The sequence below is a fragment of the Peromyscus eremicus genome, chromosome 1, assembly GCF_949786415.1.
Source record: "Peromyscus eremicus chromosome 1, PerEre_H2_v1, whole genome shotgun sequence".
NCBI classification, from domain to species: Eukaryota; Metazoa; Chordata; class Mammalia; order Rodentia; family Cricetidae; genus Peromyscus; species Peromyscus eremicus.
In genome coordinates, this window is record NC_081416.1 from 85,024,010 (window position 1) to 85,043,156 (window position 19,147).

At 44.3% G+C, this 19,147-nt stretch overlaps 1 long non-coding RNA gene across 1 annotated transcript in view; it reads left to right on the plus strand.

Moving 5' to 3' along the window:
• The window catches only part of LOC131899989 (uncharacterized), a 60,078-nt gene extending 41,253 nt beyond the window's left edge, over positions 1–18,825 (plus strand). Inside the window, exon 4 of the long non-coding RNA XR_009376158.1 lies at positions 18,651–18,825. This is a non-coding gene — a long non-coding RNA (uncharacterized LOC131899989). The remainder of the gene's footprint in view (positions 1–18,650) is intronic.
• The last annotated feature ends 322 nt before the right edge of the window (positions 18,826–19,147 follow it).

Sequence of the window (19,147 nt, forward strand, 5' to 3'; positions counted from 1 at the left end):
TGGAACTGGATAGTGGTGGCAGCTGTGTAACATCAGGAGTGAAGTGAGGAGCACCAAATGACACACTTGAAATGATTTTATGTCATATGAATTTCACCTCCACTGTAATCAAAACAAAATAAAACGAAAAGCACAGGCTTGTGGGATAACTGCATAACAAGAACAATTAGGATAAGAGAGCTCTGGTCAAGAGCAATGAAATAGTTAGGTGACAGGGTCAGAGAAAGTCTCCACAGAGGGGTGACACCAGGAGATGTCGTGGGCTTCATGGGGAAATGGCTGAAAGAACATTCCAGAGTAAGAATGAGCAAGAATGAAGGTCCTGAGGCAGGAAGGAGCTGGAGGCCAGTGCAGCCCTGAGAGTTACCCTGGGTGTGGCAAGAAGCTGGCAGGAGCCGGATCCCAGGAAGTCATTCGGTGGCCTTGTGCCTTGTACTAACTCTGGAGGAAGGAAACAGAGAGACGTAATCAGGCAGCATATATTAACATTTGATTTCGGAAATGGAGATCCAAGCCAGGCATGGTGGCTCCTGCTTTAATTCCAGCACTTCTGAGACTGAGACAGGAGAATGGTCATAAGTTAAAGATCAGCCTGGGCTAAAAAATGAGACCCTTTCTCTTTAAATCTCCCCTGAAAGAAAAACACAGATGTGAGACTCACCTAACATAAAATCACCTATTTTGAGGTGCACACTTGGCACTGTTTAACCATCTGCACCCTTATGTCTCCCCAATTCCTGGACATTGTCACTACCAAAAAAGGAAACCCTGAACCCATCAAGAAGTTCTCCCTGGTCCCCTCTTCCAGCTGACCTCTCATCTCATCTTCCTTCCTTCCCTCCCTCCCTCCTTCCTTCTCTCCTCCCTTCCCTCCCCTCCTCTCTCTTTCTGGATTTTCCAGTTCTGGATTTTTCATATGAGTAGAACCATCCTACACATGCCCTTTTACTGTCTTGGTTTGGTTTATCCACACTGCAACACCTGTCAGTCAGTCCACTCCTTTTTAAGGCTGAGTACTATTCTATTGTATAGATACGTGACATTCTCTTTATTCACTCAGCTGTTGATAAACTTTAGGTCCCCCCTTCAGCCTTTGTAACACTAGGGGTGGGTTGTGAGGAGAGTTTTTATTTGAACCTGTTTCCATTTTTTTTTTTTTTTTTTTTTTTTTGCTATTTACTTGGAATGGAAGTTACATGTTCCTGAGGTTAAGTCTATGTTTACACAACTCATTGTCCATAGTGCCTGCTCTGGTTTACAGAGCCGGGTACTGACCTGCATTTCTAAGTGAACTCTGTTGGATTGAGAGCAGGCTGGCACTGGGTTGATGGCTCAGCAGTGAAGGGTGCTCACTGCCTTTCCAGAGGGCCCAAGTTCCATTCCCAGCACCCACACCAATGGCTCACAACCACTTATAACTCTAGCTTCAGGGCATCTGATGCCTTCTGGCCTCCTCAGAAACCTGTGTGCACTGCATGTGTGCACATACTTACACACATTAAGAAAAGAGAGAGAAAACTGAGATAAGACATGGAAAGAGTGGGAAGCCAGCCCAGAGATTGCTGCCATGGTCCAAGAGGAGGCAGTGGTGGCTGGCACTCCAACACATCCAGTAGGCAATCATCACTCATTAAACCAGTCTTCTAGGCTACTCAGATGTATTTTCTTTGGAAATTTAAAACAACACACATTGGGAAAATGGAGACAAATTCTGCAGTTCTGTCACTCAGTGCTGAGTCCCTCACTAATCTGTTGTGTGTCCTTTCTGTCACTGGAAATGACACAATTGTGGTTTTTATGTGAGTGGGATCATAGTCCATGCCTGCCGTCCTGGTTGCTTTTTTATTTGACAGCCCCGGGAGAGTGGCTTAGGTGTTCATTTCCTGGGACACAGCTGGAACAAGGCATCACAAGCCAGGCGGATGTAATGATAAACAGTTTCAGAAGACAGAAGCCACAATCAAGTCTTTGGTAGGCAAGAGTTCCTGGAGCCTGCGTGCCATAGCAGCTAATATTGTCTGCTGAGCTGCAAGCATGCCATGGGGTTGAGAGCTACACTGTTGGACCTTTTAATCCAGAGAGTGTGTTTCCCTGCTATACCCTATAGGTTGTCACCAGAACCTAATTCAGACATGATTGCCCACCCCAGACTAGAACCCTTACACAATTCTACACTATCAGAATGAGAAGACTCTTATTGGTTATTCCCTTTAGTTATTCATGGTCCTGTTCCTTGACTTGTGGCTGCATAGTTACAGCCTCTGTCATTGTCACATGAAATTCACTCCATGTCTTAGGGTTGCTCCTTCTACAAAGGACTCCTTGATGACATTATCTCACAAGAGCCTTACATCCTTCAACTACCTTGTGTACAAACAAAACATCAGCCTGGGGTGCTCGGGATTATCACACACACACACACACACACTCACACACACACGCACGCACGCACACTCGTACACTCGCATGCACACATGCACACACAGTTTGTGAAAGACATACGATTTGACCCATTATAGCTTTCTTTGGTCTGTTTTACGATATTATTTTTTAACTGATGATACAGAATATTTCATGCTATGGGTGGGTAAGTGTCCTGGGATCCAACTGTCACACTGAATGTGCCACCTACAGGGGACCTCGCAGTAAATATGCTGTCTGAACACCTATGCCAGGTGTTTGAAGACCTGGACACTGGGTGCGACCTGAGGTCCCCAGAGTGTTCACTCCTAGCCAGCACTAGCCAGCAGCTATTGATGAAGAAGGCAGGAGACCCAAGTTCAATCCTTTAAAACATGAGGCCAGGAGTCACAGGGGCAGCTTTTCCCCCGTGTTGTTCCTGTTCACCTGGGTCCAAGCACTCTCTGGAATACAACCCATCAGTTACTCAGCTGAAGGTGACAAAGCTGCTCTTCAAACTGCTTCATGAGCTCAGGCAAGAGTCGGCCAAGTTCAGTTTCCCTAAGTTGTTTTGTATTTCAAAGATGCCTGTGCCTGGTTCAAAGGTTGAGATTTCAGAACCTTCCTTTCTGAGCTGTGTTAGAAATTTATTTTAGACTCACACAAGAGGCAGAGGGGTTTTTCTATACACACCCTCACTAGGTCATCCACATCCCTCAAAAGAGAGCAGAGTCGTGCTACATGAGGCCCCTGGGGCTCCTGGCTTATCTAGACCTAGTCAGCTCATCGCCTGTTCACCAACGCAAGGAGGCTGGCTCTGAAGTATACTCAACTTTACTTAATTACCTTCTGAAGCCAAAAGGGCATGATTGTCTCCTCCATTTTAGAGAGCCAATTAGCCCTTAGGAAACATGCTCCTGCCCCAGACTTGTATAACTAGAAATGACCTGGGCTGTGACTCAGGCTGCCAGAACCCTGTTCACATTTGAAACAAAAAGTAGCCGGTGTTGTGTTAAGATCCTCCCTGGTTCTCGGGTCTATTTCATGGCCTCATTTGGCTCAACAATGGCAGCCTGTCTTCACACAAAAAGTGAGCAGGAAAAGTGGGGTGTGGATTTGCACACCTGTAACCCTAGGGCTTGGGAAGCTGAGACAAGAGCATCAAGAGTTGCAGGCAAGTCTAGGATACACAGTGAGACGCTGTCTCAAAAAACAACACAAGGGGTTGGTGAGATGGCTTAGCAGTTGCAATGTTCTCCCTGCAAGTGTGAAGACCCAGTCCAGGTGGGTGTGGTGGCTAGCCTGTAATTCCAGAAGGTGGAGTCAGATGATTCCTTAGAATGAGCTGCCTAGCAAGACTATCCATATCAGTAAGCTCTGGGCTCAACTGAGAGACCTGCCTCAATGGATAAAATGGAAGCGTGATTGTGAATGAGTCCTGACGTCTAATTTAGTGCTCCACCTTCACACACACTCACTTGCATGCTTACCCAAACACAAGTGGGCTCACAAGCACACACAAACACACACACACACACACACACACTCACACACACACACACACACACACAATGGTGGGCACAAAAGGCTGGGGTGTGCACACCCTTAGAATGTTGTCCTTGTGCCAGTGCTTATGATCCGGTACTTAAGCCAAGAGGAGGGATAGTAAGAACTTCCTGTCCAAAGAAAAGACACAAAAGCTCTGGTGGGAGGGCACAGGAGTCTCTACAGACCCCTGACAATACTTCGTTTTTGGAGGAACACAGAAGTGTACAGCATTGTGAGCAAGTAAACTTTCCGGGGGTTAGTCACACCATTCCTCAGGAGAATGAGTAAGGTCTTTGGGACCTAGACATAAGCCCAAACTAACACTCAATTACTAGCCTGTGTGTGTGTGTGTGTGTGTGTGTGTGTGTGTGTGTGTGTGTGTGTGTTGTGTTGGCATATAGTTTAGGGGACAAATTGTGTTATAGTTTCTCAGAATCTGTCCACCTCGTGTTTAGAGACAGATTCTCTCACTGGCTAGAGGTTTACAATTTGGCTAAGCTTGTTGGCCAGTGAGCCCAAGCATCTGCCGGTCTCCTTTTCCCTCGAGCTAGAATTGCTGGTTTTTTATACAGGGTCTGGGGACCAAACAAGACAAGTTGTCTTAGTTAGGGTTTCTGTTGCTGTGAAGAGACACCATGATCATGGCAATTCTTATAAAGGAAAAACATTTTATTGGGGTGGCTTACAGTTTCAGAGGTTTAGTCCATTATCATCATGGTGGGACATGGTGGCATGCAGGCAGACATGGTGCTGGAGAAGGAGCAGAGAGTTCTACATCTTGATCTGTAGGCAACAGGAAGTGAGCTAAGACACTGAGCACTGCTTGAGCATATATGAGACTTCAAAGTCCATCCCCACAATGACACTTCCTCCAACAAGGCCACACCTATTGCAACAAAACCACACCTTCTGGTAGTGGCACTCCCTATGAGCTTATGGGGGCAAATTACATTCAAATCACCATACAAGTGAATCACCTCTCCAGCTCTCAACTGTTGACATCGGTATGGCAGCCTTTTTAGAAAGTGTAATAGTTTTTATTGAGCTTCTTGCTATCAGTACACTGGGGAATAAGGACTTTAGAGAAACCTCTACATGTGCTCAGGAAGTAGGTGCTTAGAAACCACAGCATGAAGAGTAGGCTACTGAGAAGAGGAAGCTATGCAGACACTGATGCCCATCATGCAAACATGCCACCCAGTGCCAGAGCACACCTAGGCCTCCCTCCTCTTGGTAAGTTCTTCTTCCAAATCTGCCTGCAGCCAGGTAAGCTTCCTGGTCCCCCTGCCATAAGCCTGGTCCCTTGCTTTGTACAGCCTCACACAAATGAAGACAGTGTCTGCTCCTGCTTTCCCTTCTTGAAGCATGGTTGGGTGTCTGCCTCCCTGAAGCTCACAAGCTCATAGTTGCGGCTGTAAACTGGGAACTTGATCTCTAAACTCCTCTCTCCTCTCCAGTAACTGCACTGACATCTGACCTCCTGGTCTTTGCTGGCATGTCTGCCACCTCTGTCTTTGCACATCTGTACCATTTTGATTATTCTGGGGCTGCCTTTCCAAGAATCCTCTCCCAACTGCTTGCCTTGGTGAGATAACTAATATTGTCAATTTGACAGGACCTGGAATCACCCAGAAGCAAGCCTCCAAGCATACCCATGAGGGATTATCTAGACTAGACTAGTCTCCAGGCACACCCATGAGGGATTATCTTGACTAGACTAGCCTCCAGGCACACCCATGAGGGATTATCTAGACTAGACTAACCTTCAGGCACATCCATGAGGGATTATCTAGACTAGGCTAGCCTCCAGGTACATCTATGAAAGATTATTTAGGGTAGGTTAGCTTCCATGTACACCTATGAGGAATTATCTAGTCTAGATTAGCCTCCAGGTACATCTATGAAAGATTATTTAGGGTAGGTTAGCTTCCATGTACACCTATGAGGAATTATCTAGTCTAGATTAGCCTCCATGTGCACATATAAAGGATTATCTAGGGTAAGTTAGCCTCTAGGTATACCTGTGAGGGATTATCTTTCTTTAAAAAATAAATTTATTTATTTGTTTGTTTGTTTGTTTTACATTCTGGTTGCATTTTCTCCTTCTTCCTCTCCTTTCAGTCCCTCTTCCCACCTCCTTCCCACCAACCCCCATCCACTCCTCCTCCTTTCTATTCAGAAAAGGGCCGTTCTCACATGGATATCAACAAAACATGGTGTATCAAGTTGCAGTAAGACTAATTGCCTCCCCTTGTATTAAGGCTGGTCAAGAGAACCCATTATGAGGAATAGGGTCCCAAAAGCTTGTAAAAGAGTCAGAGACAGCCCCTGCTCCCAGAGTTAGGTGTCCCACAAGAAGATCAAACTACACCACTGTCACATATATGCAGAGTGCCTAGGTCAGTCCCATGAAGTCTCCCTGGTTGTTGGTTCAGTCTCTGTGAGCCCCTATGAGACCAGGTTAGTTGATTCTGTGGGTTTTCTTATGATGTCCTTGACCCTTCTGGCTCCTACAATCTTTTCTGTAGAATTCCCTAAACTTCACCTAATGTTTGGCTGTGGGTCTCTGCATCTGTTTCCATCAGTTGGTGGATAAAGCCTTTCTGATGATAATTGGACTGGGCACAAATCTATTCACAGGAGATGACTAGTTCAGGCTATGTATCCATTATTGCTATGAGTCTTAGCTGGGGTCATCCTTGAAGATTCCTGGGAGATTCTCTTGAGTTGGGTTTTTAACCTCCCCCTGAAATGCCTCCCCCCTTTCCAGTAGTCTCTTTCAGTGTTCCTCCCCAAAACTGATTGCTCATGTTCCCATCCCCATCCACCATCGGTCCACTCAAGAAATCTCTTCTATTTCCCCTTTGCAGGGAGATTTGGGCATCCCCCCATGAACCCTCCTTATTACCTAGTCTTTATGGGTCTGTGGATTGTAGCATAGTTATCCTTTATTTTATAGCTAATATTCACTTATGAGTGAGTACATATCATATTTGTCTTTCTCAGTCTGGGCTACCTCACTCAGGATGATTTTTTCTAGTTTCATCCATTTGCCTTATAATTTCCTGGTGTCCTTGTTTTTAACAATTGAGTGGTACTCCATTGTGTAAGTGTGCCACATTTTCTTTATCCATTCCTCTGTTGAGGGACATCTAGGTTGCTTCCAAGTTCTGGCTATTACAAATAAAGCTGCTATGAACACAGTTGAGGAAGCGTCCTTGTGGTATGATTGAGCACCCTTTGGGTATATGCCAGGAGTGGTATAGCTGGTTCTTGTGGTAGATTGATTCCCAGTTTCCTGAGAAATTGCCACACTGACTTTCAAAGTGGCTGTACAGATTTGCACTCCCATCAGCAATAAAGGAGTGTTCCCCTTGCTCTACATCCTCTCCAGCATGAGCTATCACTTGTGTTTTTGATCTTGGCCATTCTGACAGGTATAAGATAGAAACTCAGAGTTGTTTTGATTTGCATTTCCCTGGTGGCTAAGGATGTTGAACATTTCCTCAAGTGTTTCTCTGCCATTTGAGATTCTTCTGTTGAGAATCCTTTGTTTAGAGCTGTACCCTGTTTTTTAAATTGGATTATTTAGTTTGTTGATATCCAGTTTCTTGTGTTATTTATATGTTTTGGGAATTGGCTGTGAGGGATTATCTTAATCTGATTTGTTGGAATGGTAAGAGTACCATAAATGTGGGTGGCATCAAACCTTAGGTTACTGTCTTTTAGACGGTATAAAGAGGAGAAACTAAGTTGATTCCTGACTGTGGGTGCAACGTGACCAGTTGCCTCATGCATGACATCTCTGCCACGATGGACTATGCCCTCCTACTGTGAACCAAAATATATCCCTTTTCCCATAGGTTGCTTTTGTCAGACATTCTGTCTCAGCAGCAAGAAAACGAGCTGCTATTTGCTTTTCTTTATTTCCAAGTGACCATGAGAACACATTACGCTTTAGATGCCCATGTCCGGCTCACCTGTTAGGATGGGAGTGCTACTGAGAAGCATCGCATACCTTAGGTTCTGAATGGAGCAATTGCTGAGAAGGAAGGGATGGCTCAATGAGTGGAGATCGCCTCCAAGCTGAAGTTTATCAATTTCCCAGCTTGCTCTCAAGAAAAGGGTCCAGCATCACCTTGCTTCTCACCCCACTTAGTGGTGAATGATGCTGCCTGCTGGTGAGGGGGATGCCAAGAGAGGCTTGTAATTAGTGTTCTGATTATTCAAATTGAAGCCATGATGGCTAACGGATGGTGTTCCCACAAAAACCTGCAGGAGAGCCAGACCATTTGGCAGCCACGGTGTTCCCGAGGAAGCAGATCAATTTCCATTTGATTTGTTTAAAAATAACAAATAAACAATGTGGATCTGCTTACAAGTTCGGTTCCTCCTCTGCTGAAATTCTGGGGGGAAAGGAGGCAATTTGAAATCGTCAGTTAGAACAAGACAGGCAGATCACATTCACTGCTCAATAGGATTTCCCTATAATCATAGCTAATAACTGTGTTTTTCTAGGACTAAGCAATTCTGTTATTCTAAAGCTGGCCACAAGAGCCAGCTAGGAGATACTTGGGGGTCAGCCCCAGAGGAGGGCCTAGGAAATGCCACAGTGAAGTCTGTTTTTTCCACTTTCTTCTAATTTTATCCCTGCTGATGAAGGACTTGATCACCCCTGGAGGGAGGGCCTGGGGGGGTTGATGGAGATTAAGAAGCTCAGAATCATCTCCCCTCTTTAGCCCCCTGCATACTTTCTGTTTAACACAGAAGAACCAAACAGAGTTTCTTTTAAGATCAGAATACAGAGTGCCTCTACTGTGGGATGTTCTGTATGGCAAATGTGTTGCTAATTAGTCAATAAATAAAACACTGATTGGCCATTGGCTAGATAGGAAGTGTAGGCAGGACAAGGAGGAGAATAAAGCTGGGAAGTGGAAGGCTGAGTCAGAGAGACACTGCCAGCTGCCACGATGACAAACAGCATGTGAAGATGCTGGTAAGCCACAAGCCATGTGGCAAGGTATAGATTAATAGAAATGGATTAATTTAAGCTGTAAGAACAGTTAGCAAGAAGCCTGCCACGGCCATACAGTTTGTAAGCAATATAAGTCTCTGTGTTTACTTGGTCGGGTCTGAGCGGCTGTGGGACTGGCAGGTGAGAGAGATTTATCCTGACTGTGGGCTAGGCAGGAAAACTCTAGCTACAAATGGCGTCCAACGTGGTGGCAAGAGTTTCCACCTAAAAACTGAGAAAAAAGATTCTAAAACGGAGCTAAAAACAGCTTCCTAATTGTCTCTCTCAAATGAGCGGCAGCTGCTGGTTTGAGCTACTGGTGGGTTCCTGGCGTGAGTGCTCGACCTGCAGTATGGCGGGAATGAGGCCTCTGTAAATGGCACATTAAGCTGCATGGTGGATTTAGACTTTGCTAATACAAAAAAAAAAAAAAAAAAAAAAAAAGAGGTTTCTGGGCTACACGCTGCTTGGATAAAAGCATAGACCCACGATAGCTCCCAGAGCTGATGGTAAACGTAGCCATGTTGGGAAGCTGAGGTGGGCAGAGCCAGCAGCCACAGCTGCTGCAGTTTAAAGCAATAGATTCACAATAAGACAGATTCAGATGTAATAGTTTACAATGTGTGTAAAAATGTACGTAGGCTTGAAAGAGAAAAAAAAGGAATATATACAGTTATATAAAGAAATAAATAGTTTTTAAAAATAAAGTCTTTAAAGAGACAGTAAAGGTAGTATAAAAAAATAAGCCATGTAAAAATGGATATTACACAGAGAATCTGGATTGTGTTGTCTTTGGGATTTTTAACTGCAGAAAAACATTTGATCGTAAAAGATGTTGAGTTAAACCAATATGTATATTTTAAAGATACCTTGACTTTAAAATTTGGATATAAAGAAGCCTGCCACGGCCATACAGTTTGTAAGCAATATAAGTCTCTGTGTTTACTTGGTCGGGTCTGAGCAGCTGTGGGACTGGCAGGTGAGAGAGATTTATCCTGACTGTGGGCTAGGCAGGAAAACTCTAGCTACATGCCTCTGCACCTCAATTGATTCTTATTCTGGGCTCTGCTGACCTCTGCTAGTCTCAGACTCTGAAACATATTCCTTTCCCTGCCAAACCCTCCAGGCACACCCCACTGCCATCACACCATGTTGAACTCACCCATGTAGCTTGCATGGCTTCCTCCCATCAACCCACAGTCCACTGTCCTCTACACTCCTGTCCTGTGTCTTATGTACATGCAAGGTCAAAGGTATGGACTCTGACCCAAGAACACCCCATCCTTACTGTGACTCCTCTGTGTCTCTGTTATGTGACTTTAGGCAAGCTGTTTAACCTCTCTAGGCTACCTTTGTCACATCCAGGACTCAAGGACTGTGAGAGTATTTGTCCTGTGACAGCGTTGTAATTATATGTCCATTAGTGTCTGCACAGTGCAGGACTGGGTGGCATCAGTGAGTGCCTAGCACTGGTTTTTTGAATCACTCTTCTCCAGGGTTAGTTTTCTCTGAACATGCCATTTCCTTTTGGGGGATCATTCTTTGTGCTCCCTGTTCCGTATCCCTTATCTTTTATGTTTATCTTAGATATCACAATTTCCTAGAATACTTCCAGATATTATGTCTTGAGATAGGCTCCTCCTTTCCTTGGGTCCTCTGTGTTTTATTTGCTTGTCTGTCTTACAAGGAACTTCAAAATCTCTCAGCTTCAGCACCATTGACACCCGGGGCCAGATCGTTCCCACTTGTGGAGGACTGATAGGTGCATTGTGGGGTGCTGTGTCACACACTCAACTGATACTCACTGGAGGCCTGTAGCATCCCTGCCATGCCCTCAATTGAGATGGCTAAAACATGTCCCTAGGCATGCCCCACAGGTATGAGATCTCTTCCAACTGAAAACCCTGACTATACTAGAAGAGCTCAGAGGACAGGAAACACATTTGCCTCGCTCTGGGAACTCCTGGCCTCTAAAACAGCAAGGTGTATTGGCCTGCATCATGGAACAACATTTCAGGAAAGAACTGCATAGGTAGGCAAGGCCCTGAAGACCTTCACAAGGTTGAAATATTCCCATTCACAGTGCCAGAGCTGTGGCAGTGTCATAGTGCAGTACATGGCTCACACCTTTGAGGTAACGCTGGTGTCAACAGAACAGCTATGCAGTGCAAGAGGGCGTGGGAGTATACAGCAGGTGACAACCAGAATTTAACAGGTTGACCAACCAGATGAATAACTCTGTTGGGGAGCCCCACCAGGCAAAGTCCATGGGGTCACCAACTGGGGAAACTGGTTATCTGTCTGTAACTTTCTCACGTGCCACCACTTACCTCCCTAAAAAGAACAGCTGTGGGGTTCTTTCCACAGCCCACTGGTAGTGTGTTTTGCATCTTTGGACACACATATAACTGTGGATGGTCAGGAAGATGATTTCCTTTTAAGCTGTATAATTCTGATGAATAGAAAATATACTAGAATGTTTTTCTTAATTGACGCAGCAAAGTAACAGTATTCTCGGTCTCAAAGATAGCTAATTTAATATTTCAGAACAAATTCAAAATAGACTAAGCTGCCTCTGCAGAAAATACACAAAGACTAGTTTCCAGGTGTTTGTTGATGAATCAAGGTCAGAACTGAAGCAACTTTGGTAGACATAACCCTCTGCAGTAATTCTCTTTCTGCACATATCCCAACCACTCAAGATTCAGCCAACTACTGTTATTGTTAAGTCCTGAATTTCAATGTCATTTTCTGTCTGGGAACGTTAACCACTCAGGCTACGTGCTTGGCCAAGTGTTACTCACTGGCCAGTCAGTGTGACCTTCCTAGCCTGAAAAAAAACTTAACATGTATTATGAGAATGGGTCAGACCCTGAAAATGTAGCATATACTTGTCCAGAGTTTGGCTGTGAGAGGCGAAGTGGTGTAGGGAGGGGGGCTGTGTAGAGCTATGTGAAAGACCAATGTGAAGGAACCGTGAAAAGAGCTGGGCAGAGGTGAGAGTGTGTGCTATGGGATATTGTTCTTTTTTTTAATTTTTCTATTATAAGTTTGATACAGTATATATTCTTATCCTAATAGTGAAATGTTTCATTGAGGCTTGCCCAGTAATTGAGTAAAACCAAAACTTATTATAAGGCACAGTCATCCTAGGGTCCTCCCTGCTATATAGCCTCCCTGGTTCTGTGGGTTGCAGTCTGATTGTTCTTTCCTTTATATCTAGTATCCACTTATGAGTGAGTACATACCATGCTTGTCCTTCTGGGTTTGGGTTACCTCACTCAGGATGATATTTTCTAGTTCCATCCATTTGCCTGCAAATTTCATGCTGTCATTGTTTTTCTCTTCTGAGTAGTACTCCATTGTGTATATGTACCACATTTTCTTAATCCATTCTTCAGTTGACGGGCATCTAGGTTGTTTCCAGGTTCTGGCTATTACAAATAGTGCTGCTGTGAACATAGTTGAGTATATATCTTTGTGGTATGATTGAGCATTCCTTGGGTACATGCCCAAGAGTGGTATGGCTGGGTCCTGAGGTAGATCGATTCCCAATTTTCTGAGAAACCACCATACTGATTTCCACAGTGTTTGTACAAGTTTGCATTCCCACTAACAGTGGAGGAGTGTTCCCTTTGCTCTGCATCCCCTCCAACATTGACTGTCATTAGTGTTCTTGATCATAGCCATTCTAACAGGTGTAAGGTGATGTCTCAGAGTCGTTTTGATTTGTCAATATGTAAAATATTACAAATAGATTAATATTTGTAATATTTGTAAAATTTGTATTTGTTATGCACAAAACTCAAGTCCAAGTGGATCAAAGACCTCAACATAAATCCAGTTACACGAAACTTAATAGAAGAGAAAGTAGGAAGTACTCTTGAATGCATTGGCCCAGGAGATCACTTCCTAAATATAACACCAGCAGCACAGACACTGGGCACAACAATTAATAAATGGAACCTCTTGAAACTGAGAAGCTTTTGTAAGGCAAAAGACATTGTCAATAAGACAAAAAGACAGCCTACAGAATGGGACAACCCCACATCTGACAGAGAACTGATCTCCAAAGTATATAAAAAACTCAAGAAACTAGATGTCAAAATACTGAACAATCCAATTTAAAAATGGGCTAAAGAGCTAAACAGAGAATTCTCAAAAGAAGAATCACAAATGGCTGAAAGACATTTAAAGAAATGCTCAACATCCTTAATCATCAGAGAAATGCAAATCAAAACGACTCTGGGATATTGTTCTTTATGCTGTGAATGTGTATTTCTCTGATTGGTTGATAAATAAAGCTGCATTGGCCTATGGTAAGGCAGCTTAGAGGCAGGTAGGAAATCCGAACAGGTATACAGAGAGAAGAAAGGAGAGGAGTGAGAGATGCCAGTCCACCACCCAAGGAGCACCATGACAGCAGACTGGTAATGCCATGGCCATAGAGCAATATGTAGATTAATAGAAATGGGTTAATTTAAGATGAAAGAGCTAGCTAGCAGAAGCCTGCCATAGACCATACAATTGGTAATTAATATTAAGCCTCTGAATGATTATTTTATAAGTGACTGCAGGATTGCAGGGCTAGGTGTGTGTGCTGAGTGAGAGATTTAGCCATGTGGAGACAGAGGGAATTGAAACTAAAGAGAACTGGAACTAGAGAGAATTGGAACCAAAGATTTAGAGTAGAGAGATTTTGGAGAGGAGTGAATGAGTGAGTGCGTGAGTGAGAGAGAGAGTGAGTAAGTGAATGAGTAAAGAGTGAATGAATGATGCAATAGTGTGTGAAGGAATGTAACAGAGTAGAGAAATATATAGCTGTATGGTAAGAGATGTAGCTGTGTGGAGACAGAGAGATTTTCCGAAAAGAGATTTTTTTAAGATGAAGTAAAAGAGAAAGTTACCATCAGAAAGTGTATGTTTCCTTATTTTTCTCCTCAGATAGAAAAAAAGTCTAGCCCTCAGATAGATAACTTTCACCACATTCATGGATTTTTTTTTTTTGCATACCCTGGTGGTAGTAGGGAGCTGGCCCCCCAGCTACCGATAATTCAGCCTGGGTGTCCAAGTACAGAATGCACACAGTGTACCGGATGTGACACTTGAGGACAATGGACACTAGGTAACTTGTTCATACTTTTTGACATTTGAGACATTCCTGGGGCTGGAGGAGAGCAGTCCAGACCCCAGCATCTCTGCAAACACCATAACTCAGCTCTGAGGGATCTGGTGCCTTCTCCTGGCCTCTGTGCTCATATACAATAACAGACAGACAGACAGACAGACAGACAGACACACACACACACACACACACACACACCAAATAAATAAATAACTAAACAAAACAAATCAAAAGAAGCTACAAAGAGTGTATTGCCTTTGTCTGTAGGGAAGCTGAGTGTGAAGCAGTTGCGTCTGCCATGTCCATGCAAGAGCACACATCAAGCTGCTTGACCTGGAACTGCACCCTTCTCTGTTTTGGTCTCAGGCTTCATTTACTCTCATCAAGTTCAGTTCCTCATAGTCCTAGATACAACAGATCATGCCATTTGTATGCACAGTGTCTATATGTAGCCTGGGTGTATGGGTGGTTGTCCTATAGCAATGTCTGTCTTAGTTACTGTTTTATTGCTACAAAGAGACACCATGACCAAGGTAACTCTTACAAAAGAAAGCATTTAATTGGGGGCTTGCTTGTAGTTTTAGAGGGTTAGTCCAATAATCAAAGAGGAGCCATACAGGCATAGTGCTGGAGCAGTAGCTGAGAGCTTTACATCCAGATCTATAGGCATCAGGCAGAGAGAGAGAGAGAGAGAGAGAGAGAGAGAGAGAGAGAGAGAGAGAGAGAGAGAGAATAGGTCCAGCATGACTTATAAAACCTCAGAGCCCACCCCCAGTGACACATCTTCTCCAAAAAGGCCACACCTATTCCAACAAGGCCACACCTCCTAATCCTTCCCAAACAGTTTACCAATTGGGGACTAAGCATGCAAATTTATGAGCCAATGGGGGCCATTCCCATTCAAACCATCACAGTGTCTAAGCACATTTTGTAATGTTCGCACAGTGCCAAAATGTCCCAGTGACCCACTTCTTAGAATGGACTCCTGTCCTTAAGGGACACATTGCTACACTTATTTGGCCTTTTATGTCCACTATGTGAATGAACTGAAATTCTGGCCTGAGCAGCCAAGCACATCACAAATTAACACTGAAAGGACTGATTTCTCCTGCTTCATCTGTGTGACTGGAGAGCCTGAGTCTGGTTCTGGGGAGCTGGGCTACCCAGGAGCTTCCTGTGTGGCAGAGACAGTCAGGCCAGCACTGCCTGGAGGGGTGTTAGAAGCATCATCTTCAAGCTGTTCCCTCAGCCCAGTGAATGGGCATCTGGGTGTGGTGCTTCTGTATCTGTTTGAATAAGCTCTTGGGGCTCTGACTCACACTGGAGCTGTTCTCACACCTGGCTGTTCCTGGAATTCACCAGAAATGCTTTTGAATGACAGGGGGCCTGGAAGATGAGGTTCTCTCCACCCAGCAGTATGAGGAGCTCTGGCAGGAGGGAGACTGTCTTTGGCATGTGTGAGGGTTTGAATGTGGCATATCCCCAGTAGGTTCATGTGTCTGAATTTTTGAGAGGCTGTGGAGCCTTCCAGATATGGGAACTAGGTAGCATAAGTAGGAAGAAAGGGTAGAGCTAGAGTGGACAAGGAAGTGATTCTCCCAGTGTCTCCGTTTCCTGGTCTCCTGAGATATATCAAGCTATGCTGCAAACTCTAGCCACCTTAGACAGAGCCCAGGCACCATGCCATCCCCACTGTGTAACTCGCCGAAGTTAAACTCTCCCTCAGACTGCTTCCTGCTACATATTTGGTCCTAGGGAGTTGACAGCATGAAAATATAATCATTACCAATATTTTATAAATAAAATGAGAAAAGGGATGGAAATATGTGTGTGTGTGTGTGTGTGTGTGTGTGTGTGTGTGAGAGAGAGAGAGAGAGAGAGAGAGAGAGAGAGAGAGAGAGAGAGAGCGAGCACAGGACAGTGACTGAGAACTTACCCTGTGCCTGGGCTCCACCAGGAACCTAATAGACATCAGTTTAACTTTACTTTTATAACAACATAAGCGTCACCATTCTCCAGTTCATACATCCAAAACCTTAGGGGCTCTCTCTCTTCCCAACTCCTTTATGACCACCTGAGGATGTGATGTTTGGAGCTATTGCAGCCAGCTTGTAGCCATTTAATGACACCAGCTTATAGTAATAACATCAAAATGTAGCAACTTCTCTTTTTCAACAGGGAGAGAAAGGATAAACAAATTGGAACATGTAAAGCAATATGTGGCTATATGAATGAAGCAGAGGTGACATATCACCTTCAGTGAGAACCACTGTGCATCAAAAAGTACTTGCTAGAGAATTCATTAATATACCACTTGTACTGAGTTTTCAAATGTGCACATTTGTATTGAGCTTTCAAATGTGTATGTAATTACTGTACATTGCTTAAGGACATGAATACATCGCAAAAGTGCTCGTGTCTGAGGGCTAGTTCTAAGCATCCAATTTAAAATGGTGGGTGAAAATGCAGAGATAACACTGTAAGGAGGATGTCTTAGGTTCGTTTCCTGGTGCTGTGATAAAACATCCTGGGATTTCTTTGGCTTACTACAGCTCTAGGTTGCATCCCATCATTACAAGGAAATCACAGGCAGGGACTGAAGCAGCTGGTCACATCACATCCACAATCAAGAGCGGAGAACAGTGAGTTAATTCATGCATGGTGGAGCTCAGCTCCTCCTCCTTTTCATGTTGCCCAGGGCCCAGCCCACTAAGTGCTGCCACTCACATTCAGGATGTGTCTTCTTACCTCAATTATCCCAATTAAGAAAATACCTCACAGGCCAAACTAATAGTGACATCCGCTCATGGATATTCCCTTTCCATGTGCTTCTTCCAGACTGTGTCAAAATGAACTACTGCAGAGGTACCTGGCAAGTCTTAGTTCCTCTGCTTTTCTTATGTGGGGCCAACATTGGTCACCTGCTCTTAAATCTAGTAAAAATACTTCACATATCAAAGTGGCTGCAGATCAGGTCCACACTGATCCTTTGACTTCTGACCCAGCACTCTTTACCAAACCTTAGGCCACCCCCAAAGCAGATCATTGGCTCTACTGGGCAAGGTAGGAAGAGAGGAAGTGCCATATTGGATAACCTTTGAGTTGACTATTGCCCTGACACACCCCTGACATCTTCTTTAAAAGTATTTATGTGTATCAAGCCCCAGAAGTAGAATCTTGGTGTTAGAATGATTATATATAAATGATATATTACATACCTTTCAAAAGAAAATGCATAGACAAAAGAGAGATGTTGAAAAGTGTGACATAAAAATGTAAAGATGAACCAGGCTTGGTGGTGTCCTTATAGTTCTACCTACTCATGAGGCTGAGGCAGGAGGATGGCTTGAGCACAGACATGTAGGGCAAAGTTGGGAATCATATCAAAAGTGTTCTTTTAAATTTGCTCTGGAGAATGAATTGCCCATTGCAACATTGAAGAGTAACCTCAGAAGGCCAGCCCAATCTGTTTGGTGGAGACCTTGCTTGGTTGACTTTCGGGGGAGATGACTCTTTCAAGTTCACCTGGAATGACTGTAACCATCTGGTTGTGATGACAGAAGCATTTGACCCAAGGCTTCTACTTTTGTGCCTTCCCACAGTCCTGGTGTCCCCATATTCTGGGCACCCATGAGTCTTCTCCACCTACAGGAGAAGTTACATACAAGATGTATCATTTTTCCTCTGTTTCTTTGTCTCTTCCATTTCTGGGCCAAAGCAGCGAGCCTCAGAGCTGGGCTGGACTTGGGAGCTGGCTGTGTAGGCCCAACTCTTCTCTCATTGGAGTTTTTTTTCTGCAGAGAAGTGGCCACTCTTACTTCTCAATGTGTGTGAAGAATTCTCACATGTTGGAAAAGCTTCCAACATCATTTCCTTTGACATGTCACAATAATTTACAAAGAGCTGCATTACCATCTCCTCCCTTATCTCATTCACTCCTCATAGAGAAAATGAGACACAGCTGCTTCTTGGGTCCCAACCAGTCACCGGCTCACTGTCCCTGTACAGCAGCTGTCTGAGGAATTGTCTAGCCTGGGATTCTGGAACCTAAGTAGATGTATGAGCCCAGACTTGGCATGTTATCAAAGATACCTTCCCTCAGAGTGAGCAAAGAGTTGGCAGCAAAGCTACAAGATACCCCTAGATGCAGTTAGGGTGACCAACTGTTCCTATTTCCTGGCATTGTCCCAGCTTCAGCATGAACACCCTATGTCCTGGGAAGCCCCCAGTCCAGAAATGACAGGCTTCATAGTTTTCGGGTTTAATGCCGAATGAAAGTATGGTCTCCCTGTTTCAAAATGATGAAGAATTTTAATTAGACTAAATGAGATGCCTTGCTGAGCTCTGTCACTCACAAGTCCCATGTGTAGGAAGCCAGCCCTAGTCTGTGTCCACAGGACTCTTGGGGGCCCCATTTCCAATACAGAGGTCTGCAAAGAAAAACATATTGTCACTGTTACAAGACTGAGAGTTCCTCACCAATACATGCCCTTTGGAGACAGCAATCCATCCACTCACCTTCCACATATTCCTCCATCTGTTGCTTTTCTCCCTGTCGTCTAGTCTAGAGTATACTCAAACGTGAGTAAGAACAGCCATGCAGATGCTGCAGCTCCTAGGACTGACTGAAATCAGTGAGAACATCCCATTGCTCCAGGGCACACCAAATACAAAAGAAGCCCGTCCGACACAAGGGAGTGCTGAGGTAACGGCTCTCAGACAACGGGAAAGCCAAACTCATGAGGTAAAGAGCCCTTTACAGCATGGCCCTGGCTCTGGGTAGGCTGGGTTTTTTTTTCTTTTCAAGTTTTCTTTTCTATGTTGATTAATTTATTGTGTGTAGTGTGTGTGTATGTGTGTGTGTATGTGTGTGTGTGTGTATGAGAGAGAGAGAGAGACAGACAGACAGACAGACAGACAGAGAGGGCTGAGGAGGGAAGTCAGAGACAACTTGCAGGAGTTGGTTCTCTCCTTCTACAATGTGAAGCTGAGTGGAGGTTCACAGGCTTGGCAACAAGCACCTTCACCCACTGAACCATGTCGCTGGCCCCCAGATTGGC